This window comes from Frieseomelitta varia, unplaced genomic scaffold (genome assembly GCF_011392965.1).
Source record: "Frieseomelitta varia isolate USP_RPSP 00005682 unplaced genomic scaffold, Fvar_1.2 scaffold_29, whole genome shotgun sequence".
In the NCBI taxonomy this organism is placed as follows: Eukaryota; Metazoa; Arthropoda; class Insecta; order Hymenoptera; family Apidae; genus Frieseomelitta; species Frieseomelitta varia.
The window spans coordinates 72,751-85,189 of NW_025110023.1; the positions used below are offsets into that span (position 1 = coordinate 72,751).

Genomic DNA, 12,439 nt, shown 5'->3' on the forward strand with positions numbered 1-12,439 from the left:
AAAAAAAAAAAAAAAATAGAAAAACTATAACTACAAAATACTATACTACATAAAATAAAATTGACAAATCGATCAAGAATGGGGTTGGAAATATAGAATTTGTCTCGTCACAGGCATAGGGTCTCATTCTATGGTATACAGACAGACAGACACATTCCCCTCTACTCCAACTGGTTCGAAAGGTTCAATTCAATTCAAATCTGACAAAACCCCGTGGTTCGTCGACTTAATCCTTTTGTCCAAATTGCATGGCAATCACGCGTGGACTACGTCACGCGATTGGGCCCGCCTTAATGACCGGAACGATCCGTTTTGCCAACAAAAAGTTCGCCAGGTTTCACACCCGCATTCCACCCGTTAATCTGCGGCCAGTTTTCGTTCGGATGTAAAACGGTTGACCAAGAAGAAGAGAGGTCGCGAACGAGGGGGGCAATTAGGTAACCGTCGTATATCACCGGCGATTTACGGCGTTACACGGCACGTTACGAAACGATTATCCGCACGCTGCGCGACGAGCTCCACGAGAAAAAAAGGAACGGACACTTTTGGAAGGAAAAATTTCTCGCACTTCGCTGCAGATGGAGGAATTTTTGGCAGTGGTCCCTTTGGAGAATGAACAGGGAACAATTTTTGTAATTTTGCTGAAGATAGAAATTTTAATTCTGACAGAGTTTCTTTTTTTTTTTTTTTCTCTCTCCTTTGAGTTTCGATGGAAGTTTGAGTTACCAGTAAATTTCTTTATTGGGCTGTGTATTTTGTATCAAGTATGCATAACACTGGAATCTTTAATTGTACTATATTCACGAGGAAGGGAGAAAACGATAAGTTAAAGAAGTGCAGGGAAATACAGGAGGATAGAGGACTATTTTTACGAGAAAGGAAAGGAAATAAGAAGCACAGTAAACACAGAAAAATTGGAGAGTAAGTTTTACGAAAAAAATCATTGAATTCAGTTCCGTGTGTAAAATCCTCCTTCGCAAGTGCTTTCAAGGAAACAACGCAAGAGATTTCCCGTCGAGAAATTGAGTAAATTAGAATTAATCGAGAAGCCGTGGACATTTTATATAAAATATTTCTCCGACGATTGACTTCAAATGTTATATCAAAGAGATAGAGAAATTTCTTGAGAAAAGGAGAAAAAAAATGATAATGACACTCTTCGAAGTTGTGCTGGCTCGCGATTGGCTTCGTCGAGTGTTCTTGCTCTTGTCGGAGATTGTTGGTTTTACTCGTGATTCCATAAAGAAAGAAAATTGATCTTTGTTCGCAAAGACGAGAAACAGGGTCGTTCTGGACATACCACGAGGTGAATAACCGAAAGGAAAGCGTCTGACCGAGCAGGACGGAACATAAAAGTGGATCGCCAGTGAATCCAAATCATCGCGGGAGTATCATCGGCTTTACACGCTCGTCAAACGATCAATTGATCATCAACTTACGGTTTATTTTGATCCAAAATCCTCTATAAAACTGACGGAGAAGAAGGTTTAGGTTTCCTTGATAGACGAAACGAAATAAGAATTTTCAAAAATGGAAATTATATTTAAAAATTAAAAGAAATTGGTCTGGAGAATATTATAAATAGAAAAATTTTTTTTTAAATAGGAATTGAAACGATCGCAGAGAACTATTCTCGATCGATCGAAAAGATTCTTCAGGTATCAAAATTTATTAAGGGAGAACAATTGCGAATATTTTATTTATAAATTATTATTTATAAATAAATTGGTTTCTCAACTAGTGTGACTATCTTTTGGGAAAAAGTACGAAATTCAAATTAATCGAGAACGTTTCCTTTAACAGAAAATAGAAAACAAAAGGGAGAACAATTGGGAATTATTTTTAATTGATGTGATCATTTTTGGGAGAAGTACTAAAGAAATTGAAACTAATCGAGATGGTTCCTTCGATTTAAAAGAATTTCGCGAAATAAATTTCAAATAAATAATATTATACATTAATAGTATAATAAATATTGACAGTATTATACATTAATAGTATAATAAATATTGACAATATTATACATTAATAGTATTTTAAATATTGACAATATATACATTAATAGTATAATAAATATTGACAATATTATACATTAATAGTATTTTAAATATTGACAATATTATACATTAATAGTATAATAAATATTAACAGTATTGTACATTAATAGTATTTTAAATATTGACAATATTATATATTAATAGTATAATAAATATTGACAGTATTATACATTAATAGTATAATAAATATTGAAAATATTATACATTAATAGTATAATAAATATTGACAATATTATACATTAATAGTATAATATAAAAAATATTGACAATATTATATATTAATAGTATAATAAATATTGACAATATTATACATTAATAGCATAATAAATATTGACAGTATTATACATTAATAGTATAATAAATATTAACAGTATTATACATTAATATTTTAAATATTGACAATATTATACATTAATAGTATAATAAATATTAAAAGTATTATACATTAATAGTATTTTAAATATTGACAATATTATACATTAATAGTATTTTAAATATTGACAATATTATACATTAATAGTATAATAAATATTGACAATATTATACGTTAATAATATAATAAATATCGACAATATTATATATTAATAATGTAATAAATATTAAATAAATCATTTTTAAATAAAAGTTGAATTTAATATCTCTAATCGATAAAAATTCGATGTCGTCGATAGTTGTAAGCGTTAACTCGCATGATTTTCGTTACGTGCGTGTGATTCCGATTGTGAGTTTTGACTACAAAAGGCCGAAAGTCTCTCGGCGCACCACACGGTATTGTCGCGTTCCTGTGAGTCAGAGAGCAACGTGGTGGGCATACAGAGAGAGACGTCAGCCACTCGAGACCGGGTCTCCCTTTCGTTCCTATTGCTTTTCGTCAATGAACCGACGTTTTTCCCCTCTTTCTTCAGCCTTCAGGCTTCGTTCGCTATTTTTATCGCCTCACCCCGGCGCGGCGCCATCTTCTTCTCCCCCTCGATTATTCAACAACGTCTGTTTCTCGATCGAGTCGACTGCAGACGATGATCAACAACGATGATCGAGAGGAGCTCTGAGACGCTTCGAGGCAATTCTGCGTCTTGAAATTTAGGAGCGTGTTTTCACTGTTCTCGATTTGTCTGTTTGCGTTTTGCATTTGCACCGACATCTGTGCCACGGAAAATCTCTCACTCGAAATTCTTCTTTCGACGTTTTAAATTTAAATTTTACATCGACGTTTCAATATTTTCTTCTTTAATTTATCGCCTTGAATTTTTCTCTTGAAGATTAACTGATCCTTTGTACACACAGAGAAATTGAATCAACATTTCATTCAATTGTCAAACGGGATTCAACATTTCGCCGCGAGACTTGCAACTCGGGAGCAAGAATCGATTCGACGAAATTGTAATGTCATTCGCTGAAACTCTCGATTACGAGACGCGACTCGTTTAAAGAAAATATTCACGACGCCCGTCAGGTCCATTTACAATTACCAGAAGTTCCCCGAAAGCAAATCAATTCGCCAGTTAAAATTTCATTCGCCGAAAGCCACGTCAACGTAACTCACGATCATTAAATTCGCGAAACGAAATTTGCAAAATAGACTGAATCATTCGCGAAACCGAATATATTAAAAAAAAAAAAAGGAACAAAAAAAGAATATTAAAAAATTCTATTACGAATATCAAATTATTCTTCCATTGAAGAAATTAGGATACAAGAATTATTCTATTATAAATTAATTATTCTATTATATTAGAACAGAAGAATAATATTGTTTAGAGTTATATTATATATTATAATTAATTATTCTATTGTATTAGAATAGAAGAATTATATTATATTATATGTTGTAATATAACTATATTATATTATGTATTATAATTAATTATTCTATTGTATTAGAATAGAATAATTATATTATATTATTTAGAGTTACATTATATTTTGTAATATAACTATATTATATTATATATTATAATTAATTATTGTATTGGAATAGAAGAATTATAATACATTATTTAGAGTTATATTATATTTTGTAATATAACTATATTATATTATATATTATAATTAATTGTGCTATTACATTAGAATAGAAGAATTAATTTATATTTTATAATATATAATAATATTACAACAGAAGAATAATAAAATCATTCTACTATTATATTTAACAATTTTTACTGTCATACTTTCTAATTCTAATTATTTATCATTTCCATTATTATATTCAAGATGTTATTCTGTTATTCACCTATTTAAAAAAAAAAAATTGAGAAACAAGAATGTTAAAAATAAAAGTAAAAAAGGAGAAAGAAAAAGCACGAAAAGGTAAGAGGGGAGAGACGGGTGAACGATTCGGGGATCGACCGGTTAATTGCTCGAATTCGAATGCAAATGGGTTAACGTGCCTAACGTCGCGACTAATGCTCGTGGCTCACGCAGCTCCGCCGTCGTGAAACTATAAACTGTCTCGTTATCGTCGGTCGTTGCAATTCAACGCGATTATTTCAACCCTCGGCGGGAGGGAGGGAGGACGGGAGAGACAACCGGTCGATCTACGACTTTCCGTCGAGTTCCAGCTTTATAGTAATAATCCGAGGCAGAACGATATTCCAAGAGAAGAGGGATTCTCGAAACTATTGGTAACAAACAATATAAACATAAACATGAGAGATGTAATAAAAATACAATTTTGCATTAGAGAGATCGTCAGTCGATTAGCAGGCGCCATTAAAATGTCGACGATGCAATTCGTGGTAAACGTTAACGCTCGCTTGTCATGCCACTTTCGCTCGTTACTTTTATAAGCCAACGTTTTAGATGACGTTGCGGTTTCTTATTTAATTCAAGCCTGATCCAATTGAGTAACCCAGGGAAGAAAAGAAAATAAAAAGTAAACTGTAACACACTCGATTGTCACTGTAATATCTTCAACTTTCGTTGCAGCATTCTTCATAGTTAGTATTTATGTGTTTAAGTATTTTAATTAACAGATGAATAAAATAATTCAATCGCGCGTTGTATTATTGTATTATTATTAAGTGCTGTTGTCGAACGAATTATTACATTAATTAACGTCATATTATTTATTATTAATTAACGTAATATATATTTATGTTATTTTGTTATATTGTACTGTATTGGTCAGTCAATTATTATGTTATGCACGCTATATCAAATGGACTTTTCAATCGTGAATTTATTTTATACATAATTATACAGTTGTATAATAAATTATTGTTATATTAAGATATTCTTCGTAATGAAATATTATTTACCATGCTGTACTGTATTAGTTAGTCAGTTATCATGTCATGTTATCAAGTAAACTCAACTTCTCAATCATGAATTATTTTACATATAACTATATATTTGTAATATATAATTATAATAATAAAATAATATATTTGCAATTTATAATAATAATAATAATAAATTATTATTATACGTTCTTCGATATTTTTAAGTAATTAGCGAAAACGCCTTCAAATAGTAAGTCACAATTCAATCGTGAATATCAAACAGCTGTGGTGTGCCTGATAGCTCGACAATATTCTTTGACGTATCGCTTCTGAAACTCGTTTCAAATCGAGTGTACCGTCAAGCGGGCTTTCCATTTTTCCAAACAAGTTGTTCACCTTTTTTTCACGTTCACGTTCAACAGCCGCCAATCTTCAATCTATGTTTGCAGCTTCTTCCAACACGTTCACAGTCTTTTTCCATGAGTCATTGTGGATTCCTCTGCATTCTTCTTCTCTTTCGCGATCGTCGTCTCGCGCGTTCCATCATTCCACCGTACGTATTTATTAATCTCTGTCAAACAACCTCGTCGAATTCACCTTGAACCTGAACGTTACCACTATCGTTTCATACTTCCCTCTCGTATTCTCTTTGAACAACCTCTCCCCAGTCTGGAGCTTCGTGCAATTTGTCACTTCAGATATTAATGATTCTTCTTGGGTCTCTAAATTGAGGAATTCTAATGCAATTATAATGTATTAAGGGCTCTAAGGTTTCAGGTTTGTTTAGCAAAGACACACGTTGGCAATAGAATTACCAGATAATACGAGCATAATACTTGTTGTTTCCAATGAAAATTTTGCAGACTTTTAATGGCACAATTTTAGAGATTTCTACGTGTTCTTAAATATATAAAATAGTAATATTAATATGCAAAATACATTTGTACGCAAATGTATAAGAAAACACTCTCGTGCTTATTAATTTTATCAACATCTTCATTCTTCTCTAATTTCAAGTTTCATTCTTTAGTTCTAAAATTAAGACTGATTTATCTGTATCAATCATCAATTCCCCATGGTTTATGGTCAATAGAGAGGAAACGTATCTCTTTAACCGATATTCTGTTCTCATTTTCTTTCGATTTTCGACGTTCAGTCTCAGTTAAGCTTTCGAAAGTTCAAACCTTCCTCCTAGTACGTACCAACCATAATTCCACCAGAGTAATGTCATTGGAACAGTACGTTTAATATTCAACAGCGTCATACAGTCTTTGACTATACTGACACCTTCGTTGGGTGCCACCACTTGCGCTGGCAATCGATTGCGGACCATAACGAGTGACCAAAACCGTATACGATAATTCGTTGCTTTCTTTTTCTTTTGAACTCGTATGTACAATATCACTGGATAGAAATTATTAAGGAGTAATAAATTTATTATCTGTTTCGCCTGGGTTATTATACTTAAATATACTTAAAACTGAGAAAATGTTGCAATTTTGGGACAAATTCCAGCGTAAGAGGTTAACTCCTTGCGCTGGCGGCTGATTGCGGACCATAACGAGTGACCGAACCGTATATATAACAATTCGTCGCTTTCTTTTTCCTTTGAACTCGTCGGTATGATATCACTGGACAGAAATTATTGAGAAGTAAGAAATTTATCATTTGTTTTGCCTGGGCTATACTTAAATATACTTAAAACTGAGGAAACTTTGCAATTTTGGGACAAATTCCAGCGTAAGAGGTTAACTCGTTCCGCTGCCAACTGATTGCGGACCATAACGAGTGACCGAACCGTGTATACAACAATTCGTCGCTTTCTTTTTCTTTTGAACTCGTCGGTATGATATCACTGGACAGAAATTATTGAGAAGTAATAAATTTATCATTTGTTTTGCCTGGGCTATACTCAAATATACTTAAAACTGAGAAAATGTTGCAATTTTGGGACAAATTCCAGCGTAAGAGGTTAACTCCTTGCGCTGGCGGCTGATTGCGGACCATAACGAGTGACCGAACCGTATATATAACAATTCGTCGCTTTCTTTTTCCTTTGAACTCGTCGGTATGATATCACTGGACAGAAATTATTGAGAAGTAAGAAATTTATCATTTGTTTTGCCTGAGCTATACTTAAATATACTTAAAACTGAGGAAACTTTGCAATTTTGGGACAAATTCCAGCGTAAGAGGTTAACTCGTTCCGCTGCCAACTGATTGCGGACCATAACGAGTGACCGAACCGTGTATACAACAATTCGTCGCTTTCTTTTTCTTTTGAACTCATCGGTATATATCACTGAATAGAAATTATTGAGAAGTGAAAAATTTATTATTTGTTTTGCCTGAGCTATACTTAAATATACTTAAAACTGAGGAAACTTTGCAATTTTGGGACAAATTCCAGCGTAAGAGGTTAACTCGTTGCGCTGGCAACTGATTGCGGACCATAACGAGTGACCGAACCGTGTATACAACAATTCGTCGCTTTCTTTTTCTTTTGAACTCATCGCTATATATCACTGAATGGAAATTATTGAGAAGTGAAAAATTTATTATTTGTTTTGCCTCAGCTATACTTAAATATACTTAAAACTGAGAAAATGTTGCAATTTTGGGACAAAAAGTTCTCGACGTGCGTGGCATGTCATTCCAGGAGGCGCAAGAAGTCAAAAAAAAAAAAAAAAAAAAAAGGTACTCGAATTCTCTGAAAGAGCCCCAGACAAGGGTGAACGTAGCACTATCCTGCGGAATGCACCGGCTTCCGGGTGCATCTCCGTGAACAAATAAGGGGTTAGAAGAGGCAGGTCTGGAATTCCGGAGCAAAGGAGTCCCACGTTGGTTTAAACGTGATCCTCGCGCGCTTCGTGGTTCTCTACGTGACGCGAATAAGCAGTCCATCTTCTTCCTTCTCTCCGTCGTCCTCGCGTTTTCTCGTCTTTTCCGGCATTCCCTGGTATCCTGGAACCGAGAGAGAAACTCTGCTGCTGCTCCGTGCCTCTACGTGATCAGGAGGATTCGCGGAGCCATTAGCCTCTGCGCTCGGTTTCCAACTGCGAGGCACGTGAAATTTTTGGACGTTGGCCAATGATGGGATAAGGCAACCGAATTCTTTTTCTTCTTTTTTTTTTTCTTTCTACCCTTCAAACAGGATGCTCGAAGCAGGAGGATCCCTGACAGGAGGATCGTCAAGGATAATAATAGGTTCGGCGAGATCCTTCGAATTCTTTCCGAATATTCGTTTGTTTCTTTAAGAAAGGCTTGGTAGAATTGCAAGAAAATATTAAAATAATTTTTTGCCCCAAATTGCAACATTTTCTCAGTTTTTAAGTATATTCAAGTATAACCCAGGCGAAACAGATAATAAATTCATTACTCCTTAATAATTTCTATCCAGTGATATCGTACCGACGAGTTCAAAAGAAAAAGAAAGCGACGAATTATTGTATACGGTTTCGGTCACTCGTTATGGTCCGCAATCAGTTGCCAGCGCAAGCGATTAAAGACGACGATCGGGCAGCTGAGTTGAATCAATTGTAACAGAACTTCAATTTTCACTCCAAATGTTAAATTTTTATTATTTAGTCTTATTATTATTATTTAGTCTAGTTTTAAATTCCAAAGAACGAATCAAAAAATTGAGGAGTTTTTTTTCGTCTGTTTATATTTAACAAATTTTGTTTATATGTACTAAATTTTGTTATTAAATGATAGTTTATTAACGGAACATTATTATTATCGATGAATTTCTATTCTAAATTCTAAATTCTAAATTTCTATTCTAATTTCACAGAGCGATCGAAAAACTGAGGCGTTCTCCTTCGTCTGTTTGTATTTCACAGGCGTACTAAATCTGTATCAAATATTAAATATTCTTGTAATAATAATTTCTCACAGGACATCAATCGCGAATTTTCAACTTGCAGAGTTTTCAGAGAATCTCAATGGTAGTTATAGTATTCATAATGAATTTTACAAAATCATTTTCGAAAATACGCGACGAGATTTTCGAGCACTTTCGTGAGGTTTGCATGAGATCGGCAGTCTCTTGTTCGCTTATCTTCAAGTAATCAGGTAAATCCACGATCGATAACGGAGAACCGCGTGGAAATGTTATCGGGACGATGTTTAGACGAAGATAGCCCCGATTCTCATTGGCGTCTGGACGATCAAACAATTGATCGGCCGTGAGATAAGCGATATCTTCGACAGAGATAATTCTCATGGAACTGTGACTCGTTTACGCGTTCCAACTGAAAATTCCTTTCACTTTTATTTCCAGGTAACGTCCATCCGAGCATCCATATATATTTTTCAACGAAAACAATTCCAACTCTTCGGAATAATTTAACTAATTTAATTTATTGTCTAATGTTCCGCAATTGTATTTCGAATTTTGAATTACTAACGATACGTGAGAAAAATTATCATTAGCAATCGTCGAATTTACAAACCTCGTTTACCATCTTTATTATTTTATTTATTATATTTATTATTTTATTTATTATTTATTATATTTGTTTATTATATTTTATTATTTTCATTTTTCTTGAAATACATACGTTTGTCGACAAAACTTCAGATTACTCAAAAATTCAAAAATACAATTGTTTATAAATTTTTACAACTATGTTTTGTCCGCCGTCGTGTATTATATTTTAATTAACTGGACGTTTTATGTTATCTATCAAAGCTCGCGTATTCCTGGACGTTAGTGACTTTATAAACCGGAAATGATATGTTCCCAACAGACCTCGGGAGAACGGCCATTAGGACTATGAGTGTGTTCCAATGAATCACTTTTATCTGGCAGCAGAACTCGAAACAGTAATATAAAGTCCCTACTGCTCGTTTACTATGAAAGGAGAACAATTTTTACGAAAATTTTCAAGGTAACGTTATCTTCGTACATCGTTGACATTAGGCAGTCTCAACAATCGAACTGTCGTCTTTCTTAAAAACGACAGTTTCGTGCACGCCGATTACACGTCCATTAACGTAATTTCGAAAGTTGTACGCTTGAAACAACATGCTGTAAAAATTCTTTGAAATCGTCTTTCCTTTTTTCTTTCTCTTTTTTTTTTTTGGATGCTTTCACAGGCATGTCGATCAATATCGATCATTCGTTTCCTAATTTTCTTCACGCCACACTTGACTTTGTGATGTAACATGCAATACTATGATTTTTCGTTTATACTGAAATAAGAGTGTTCTAATTGTACGAAATAATCAAGTAAAATTTGAGACGACGTTATCTTTCGTCATATCACTGAGATTAGCGATTTCGTCAGCTTTCTTAAAAAATAACCTAATCCCTACGTCACGAAAATACTTTTCGGAAAATTAATACGTATCTAGAATCTTGCATATCATTCGTCAAACATGCGACAAGTCTTTTTGTCTAATCATGCGAGATCAATATTGTAATCTTACGTAGCGAATTTTCGCGCAACTTTAAGTCTTTATAAATAAAATAGAAATGTTCCATTAAGAGTCTTGGGCTCTACGAAACCCTTCAAACACTATGAAATTACTAAAATTAAATTTAAATACTATAATAAAATATAAAATTTAATGGCTATAATATAACAGTTATACTATAATTTAATATAGTTATATTTAATAACTATACCATAATTTAATATTTAAATATTATAATAAAATATAAAATTTAGTAGCTATAATATAACAGCTATACTATAATTTAATATAGTTATATTTAATAACTATACCATAATTTAATATTTAAATATTGTAATAAAATATAAAATTACTGAAATTAAATTTAAATACTATAATAGAATATAAAATTTAATAGCTATAATATAACAGCTATACTACAATTTAATATAGTTATATTTAATAACTATACTATAATTTAATATTTAAATATGATAATAAAATATAAAATATTATAAAATTACTAGAATTAAATTTAAATACCATAATATAAAATATAAAATTTAATAACTGTAATATAATAACTATACTATAATTTAATATAGTTATATTTAATAACTATACTATTTAATATTTAAATACTATAATAAAATATAAAAATATTATAAAATTACTAAAATTAAATTTAAATACTATAAAAGTGCTCGTTGATTGTTTCAATGAACACTTTCAATCGATCTAACGTTACTTCAACCTCTTGCGCTGGAGTGCCACGCACCTCTGAGAATTTTTTTCCACCAAAATTGCCATATCTCCTCAAGCTTTCAAGTATATTTAAATACAACCCAGCGAAATAAATGATAAATTCGTTACTTCTTAGTAATTTCTATCCAGTGGTGTTAGTCCAGCCGCCGGAGTTTCAAAAAGAAAGCGACGAATTATTGTACACGGTATTGGTCGCTCGTTATGGTCCGCGAATTGGTTGCCAGCGCATGGGGTTGCAATAACCAACAGGGAGACGTTTCGAGGCCGCCCCTGCGAATGATTCAAGCGAAGTCAAATATCAATGAAAGGCAGACGCCCCCTCTCACTCACCGGGTGTAACTCAGCAGACGATCAGAGTGGCATCCTAATCGAAGCCCTCGCGGTGACAATTGATCGCACGAATGTATGTACGTGCGCGTGTGCGCACGTCGTCGTTTCACGCGAAAAAAAAAATCACACACACACACACGCACACACATACACTGTTCCTCGAAGAACGAAGCGAAGATCACGATCTCAACGATTCACTGTTTCTATTAGGTTGGAAAACTGGCGGTAACAGACGGTAACTGGCACGATGATGATGTCCCCTCGCTCGCTCTTTCTCTTTTGTATATATTTCCTCCGAGCACCGATACTCTCGCGAACACCGGGGGCGGTGTTTCGTACTTCGAAGCGAAATTGCGGTTTCGCGATCCGGCGCGCAGATCGCGTGCAGATGGAGGGAGACGAGCACGAGCAGCAGGTACCCGGTCAGCCTTCGCTGCTCGAGCAACAGGTAGACACTGTGGAGAGAGGCGAAGATGGGAATGGAGCGAGTGTGCCACTCGGATAGACAGATCCGAATGCCACACGGCGAGGAACGGGATTGGACGTAAAGGGGCGCTCATAGTGCCGATTGGTGACGAATGGACGCTCGTTCAGCTCATTGTTAGTAGCTTTGTCAGGCTTATTCGGATGGCGCCGAGAAATTTCAGAAAAGTGGCCGAG

At 33.9% G+C, this 12,439-nt stretch overlaps 1 protein-coding gene across 2 annotated transcripts in view; it reads right to left on the reverse strand.

Moving 5' to 3' along the window:
* Window positions 1-12,439, reverse strand: part of LOC122529491 (dentin sialophosphoprotein) — an 82,056-nt gene that overhangs the window by 14,403 nt on the left and 55,214 nt on the right. Inside the window, exon 1 of one of the 2 annotated variants that reach the window (XM_043655675.1) lies at window positions 11,780-12,259. The exons of the other annotated variant lie outside the window; for it this stretch is intronic. The gene's annotated coding sequence lies outside the window, so the exon portion shown is untranslated. Of the gene's footprint in view, window positions 1-11,779; window positions 12,260-12,439 lie in introns of those variants that run through there. 2 annotated transcript variants of the gene reach the window in all.